Source organism: Amblyomma americanum, chromosome 1 (genome assembly GCF_052857255.1).
Source record: "Amblyomma americanum isolate KBUSLIRL-KWMA chromosome 1, ASM5285725v1, whole genome shotgun sequence".
Classification (NCBI taxonomy): Eukaryota; Metazoa; Arthropoda; class Arachnida; order Ixodida; family Ixodidae; genus Amblyomma; species Amblyomma americanum.
The window spans coordinates 63,779,387-63,786,147 of record NC_135497.1 but is presented as its reverse complement, the minus strand read 5'-3'; positions in this window follow the sequence as shown (position 1 = coordinate 63,786,147).

Sequence of the window (6,761 nt, the reverse complement as noted above, 5' to 3'; positions counted from 1 at the left end):
GAGAGATTCTATCTTGGTGGCAATCCTCGAGACATGCTGGCGCCAATCCTAATGCCAGCTGGCGGCCATTCCTAATAACTCCTCCGCGGCCAGGAAAATCTCGTTCGGCCAGTGGTAGCAATCCCTTGCCGATGAGAGATGGGCTGGTCTTGGGAATGGGATGACCGGTTATCTTCTGCGAGCACCAAAACAACCCCCAAACCTCCCACAATGGCAAACAGCGGCCGGTTCGGCCCCAACAACAATGCTCCACACGACGCCGTGCATGAAATGGATCGAAGCAGATAACTAAACTTGAAAAAAACATACATAGGTCTGCTAGTAACACACACACACACACACACACACACACACACACACACACACACACACACACACACACACACACACACACACACACACACACACACACACACACACACACACACACACACACACACACACACACACACACACACACACACACACACACACACACACACACACACACACACACACACACACACACACACACACACACACACACACACACACACACACACACACACACACACACACACACACACACACACACACACACACACACACACACACACACACACACACACACACACACACACACACACACACACACACACACACACACACACACACACACACACACACACACACACACACACACACACACACACACACACACACACACACACACACACACACACACACACACACACACACACACACACACACACACACACACACACACACACACACACACACACACACACACACACACACACACACACACACACACACACACACACACACACACACACACACACACACACACACACACACACACACACACACACACACACACACACACACACACACACACACACACACACACACACACACACACACACACACACACACACACACACACACACACACACACACACACACACACACACACACACACACACACACACACACACACACACACACACACACACACACACACACACACACACACACACACACACACACACACACACACACACACACACACACACACACACACACACACACACACACACACACACACACACACACACACACACACACACACACACACACACACACACACACACACACACACACACACACACACACACACACACACACACACACACACACACACACACACACACACACACACACACACACACACACACACACACACACACACACACACACACACACACACACACACACACACACACACACACACACACACACACACACACACACACACACACACACACACACACACACACACACACACACACACACACACACACACACACACACACACACACACACACACACACACACACACACACACACACACACACACACACACACACACACACACACACACACACACACACACACACACACACACACACACACACACACACACACACACACACACACACACACACACACACACACACACACACACACACACACACACACACACACACACACACACACACACACACACACACACACACACACACACACACACACACACACACACACACACACACACACACACACACACACACACACACACACACACACACACACACACACACACACACACACACACACACACACACACACACACACACACACACACACACACACACACACACACACACACACACACACACACACACACACACACACACACACACACACACACACACACACACACACACACACACACACACACACACACACACACACACACACACACACACACACACACACACACACACACACACACACACACACACACACACACACACACACAAAAGCTGGAGGACCCTTTTCACCTTAAGCACTTCAGAATAGTCTGCTTAAACCATCGGCATTGCCATTCATTTTTCCTTTCTTATACCTCACAGAGAAATTGTACTCCTGAAGGATGAGGCTCCACCGCAGCAAGCGTTCGTTCTTTTCAGACATCTGCCTCAGCCACGTGAGTGGGCAGTGATACGTATCAAAAACGAATTTTGATCCGTATAGGTAGCATGACAGTTTTTGTGGTGCCCAGACTAAGCATGAGCATCCTTTTTCTGAGGCGCTGTAAGCTTCCTCCCTTAGCGTCAGTTTTCGGCTTGCGTACAGGATGGGATGCTCTTCGTTGTCTTTTCCGACCTGACTCAATACAACGCCCATCCCCCTATCACTCGCATCGCACTGAACTACAGACTCTTTTGTGTAGTCAGGAGTCCTCAATACGGGCCGTGAAATGAGTACTTTCTTGAGCTCTTGAAAGGCGCTCTCGTTTGCTTCATCCCAAAAAACCCTTTCGGGCTCTCCCTTTTGTAGCGCATCTGTCAATGGACTCGCTCGTTGAGAATAGAGAGGAATGTACCTCTGATAGTACCCAACAAGCCCCAGAAAAGAGCGGATGTCTTTCTTTGTTCGAGGCGTTGGAAAGTCCGCTATGGGCTTAATTTTACGTTCCGAAGGCTGCCTAGTTCCACGACCTACAATGTGTTCCAGGTAGGTCACTTGTGAACAACAAAAGTCACACTTTTCAGACTTTAGTGTGAGCCCAGCGTCCCGCAACCTTGCTAACACGCTTCTCAGATGCGCGATATGCTCCTCCCAGCTGTTCGAGAAAATGGCTATGTCGTCCAATTAGGGGACTGCATAGCTCTGCATGCCTTTAAGTACAATATTCATTAATTTGGAGAAACTATACGGTGCGTTCTTGAGGCCGAAGCTTAAAACTAGATGTCTGAAGGTCCCAATGGGTGAAATGAAGGCGGCATAGCGGCTCGAGGTGTCTGAGAGAGGAACCTGCCAATATCCCCTCACTGGATATAACGTACAGATGAACTGTGCCCCACTTACCCGCTCCACTCTCTCTTCAATATTGGGAATCGGATATAGCTGGTATCTGGTGATTGCATTCAGTTTTCGATAGTCCACGCATGGACGAGGCTCTTTACCTGGCACTTCGACGAGAATCATAGTGGAAGTGTAATCACTTTCAGTTGGTTCGATTACCCCGATTTCGAGCATTCGCTTAATCTCCGTCTCCAAGATCTGCCGTTGACGTGGTGACACTCGATAAGCTTTTGACCTGATTGGTTCGGAGGAGGTCAGCTCGATCTCGTGAGTGATCAGGTCAGTTTTTCCTGGCCGACTGCTAAACATCGCTTTGAATTCCCCCAAAAGACCCTTAAGTTCATCTACTTGTTCCTCTTTCAGAACATCAGCCCTCGCAGAGCGCGCAAGAATGTCCTGGACGCCGCAATCCGCATCGCGGTCTGTCGCTAACTCAGGTAGATCAGCCTGTACTTCCTCGGGTGCGTTTAACATCATATTTACCACCTCCTCCCTGCCTACATAGGGTTTCATCAAATTACAGTGGTAGATGGTAACCTCATTTCTCTTGCCGATTTTTTTCAGGACGTAGTTTATTGCTGACAGACCGTGCTGAATTTCCACCGGACCCTCCCACTGCACTTCCATTTTGTTTTCTGGTTTCCCGACTCGTTGACATGCGTCACACGACTTCACGTACCGCTCCACGTCTTTGAAGCACCCTGGCCAGTAGTACTCCATTAAAAGTCGCTCTTTCGTTTTCTTCATCCCCAAGTGTCCCGACCAGCTGTTCCCATGACACAATCTCAGAAGGTCCGCCCGATATTTTTCCGGAATCACCAGCTGATCACACGGCTTGCCTTTGCGATCTCTGTAGTGCCTGTACAGCAGTCCGCCTTTTTCGAGTATCGTGATGTTACGCCTCGCTATGCCCTTTTCCGCGGTAGCATGCAGGCGCCTCAAACTAGGGTCATTCTTTTGCTCTGCTTTCAGGATATCCCTGTCTATTTCCAATAGCCACTCAATACTGCGCGAAGAGGGGGCCAATATTGACGCTCCGACGGGCTCTATTTCCTGCGGTTCGCTTGGCGCCGCAGCTGCATCGATGTCGCCTGATCTAGCGACAACCTCGACCCCTTGTTCAGCCACTAGGTTTGGCTCCATGATTTCAGGTTCTGCTCCGATTTCTGCTTCTCCCTGTCCCATGTCCTGTGTTAACTGAGCGGCAAGCTGGCGGGTTTTAGAGCGCGTTAGTGCCTGCACTTTTCCTTCTCCAAAGATCTGCCCTAGCTCACGCAACAGCCGGCCAGACCGGTTTGAGAACAGATAAGGATATTCCAGCGGAACTGTTTTCGAGACGGCTGCCTCCGTCACCAGTTTTTCAAACGGACCTGAAATTTCAACCCTTGCCATAGGTAAGCAAACACTGTGCTCCTCCAACACCTGTTTAATCCACGTTACTGCTCCCGTGAAATCCTCAGACGTAACATAGGATGGGCGCACTACATCCAGCGTAGCCGCACTGTCCCTGAGCACCTTACAAGGCTTGCCATTTACATCTAACTCATGAAGGTAGGGGCAAAGCAGCTCTAGGTTTCCATCACTACCGTTTACGTACGAGAACACCAATCGCTGGTTTCTACATCTTGCAGCAATGGGCCCTGTTTCTTGGCAGTTATAACACCGCAACGGTTGCCTGGCCTCGAACTCCTTTTTCCCCGCCTTTTCTACCCCTTCGTCCTTCGTTTGACTGCCGCTCTTCTCTGGAGCCTTTTCGGTGACTTTTTTGTGTTACACCCTGCCCCACGTTTCCATTTAGAGCCGCCCGTCTAGAAGAAAAATACTTTCTTGAGGTAGATCCTCTTTCTGACTGGCCTTCCTCCGCAGTCGCCTTTCTCCGCGTCGAGAATTCGTCTGCTAGTTGAGCTGCTCGCTCTGCTGTCTCTACCTTTTCTTTGTCCTGCACCCATAGTTTTACGGATGGTGGAATGCTGCGGAAAAACTGCTCCAGACAGACGCACTCAACTACCTTGTCCCTGCTTTCGTACACGCCTGCCCCCTTAAGCCACTCTACAAGGTTGCTTTTCCTTGTGTACGCAAACTCCGCATAATCCTCATTGCTTTTTTTTGTTGCCTCCCTAAAACGCTGCCGAAACGTCTCATCTGAAAGGCGGTATTTCTTCAGTAGAGCAGATTTCACCTTTTCATAATTTTCCGCATCCTGTTCGCTGAGCCTGGCGATCACATTAGACGCCTCGCATGGTAAAAAACCTAGCAGGCGTCGTGACCACAAATTTTCTGCGATTTTGCTCTTTTGACACGCCCTTTCATAGTTGATTAGATACAGACCGATGTCTTCGCCCATCTTGTAGGGATACATTCAAATGTCTGTACGGTGAGACTCTACCCTGTTAAATCTGTCACTAATGCGGGCTCCCCCGTTTTGGGCTGCCAGACGCTGGCTTTCGAGTTTGAGCTCCATCATTTTCAGTTGTATCTGATCTGCGCCTTGCTTTTCATTTCTTTCATCCTCTGCTTTCTTTTTTTCATCCTCTGCTTTCTTCGCCGTTATAGCTCTTTCTTTGCCATTTCCCACGCAATTTGCATCGCTTCTTCATCCGCATCGCTATTATTGATTGCTTTTATGATTGCCCCTTTCCTCATTCCTTCCTCCACTTCCACATCCAACTCATCACACATCAGCAACAGCTCTTCCCTATCAACCTTCTTGAAGTCCATGATCGTTGCCCCAAATGGTGGCTTTGTCCACTCGCTAATGTTCTATGGTTCTGTGCAAACTACACTGTGCTACAGACAGCCGATTACCAGCAGTTCAAACTTTTTACCCAGAGTTTAAAGCCTGGTGAATCATAGAACAAAGACAAAGCGGTCATCCGTATATGCAGAACGATGTCACCTGGTCCATCCCAAGCGCTGCCAACCAGTTGTTGAAGGTGGGGATCGGGGTCGCTACTTGACACAACCTCGGTCTAGATGACGCCCGCTCCGTCCAGGACAGGAGCGCCACTGAGTGAAGAATTCGTTAGTGGAGGAAGAAGACTTGGTTTATTTTACATATTTACAAGCGTTTGAGTTCTGAAGTGAGCTACTTCAACTGCATCTGCAGTCCAGCTTTATACACTGCGTCTTCCCTAGATTCCCCAGGTAGGGAACGCCCTCACCTTGGTGGGTGTGGACAAAACTTGCGCTATCACACAGAAACAGACACCTCCGCACACATGGACACGCCCCTGGCATAAGTTGAGCCCGAGGGAGATGGGTGTGCGGCCAGGACCCCGTCAGGCTGGCAGGCGACGTCAGGTGGTCGGCCCGCTCTCCGCCGGTCGGTGAACTTCGAAGAAACCGAGGCGCAGCCCCGTCGGGAGATAATCCCCAGTGGTTCTGCCATTAGGCATGGCCGGCAAAGCCTGCAGACACGCCACTGTGGTGATCCGTTCCCATGCTGGTGCTGTGCCCGTGAGGCCAGGGGTAGTCGGATCGGTGGAGACGTCGGGAAAAATCGGAAGACATCCGGAACCACTTCGCGGCCGGTGGCAGCGACTCCTTAAATGGATTTTCGCAGAACCCTGCTCCCCGCTTGTCCCACGGAGAAACGACCGGGCGAGCGCAATAAATGCATACCGCAGACACATGGCGAGAGATTCTGTCTTGGTGGCAATCCTCGAGACATGCTGGCGCCAATCCTAATACCAGCTGTGCGGCCATTCCTAATAGCACGTAACTAGTCAAAAAGCCAAATTTTGTCGAGCTGCACCGCCAAGGGTAATCGCGTTTTCGAAATTCTGAAAACTTATATGGCTATTACTTACGACCGGCTACAAATAACT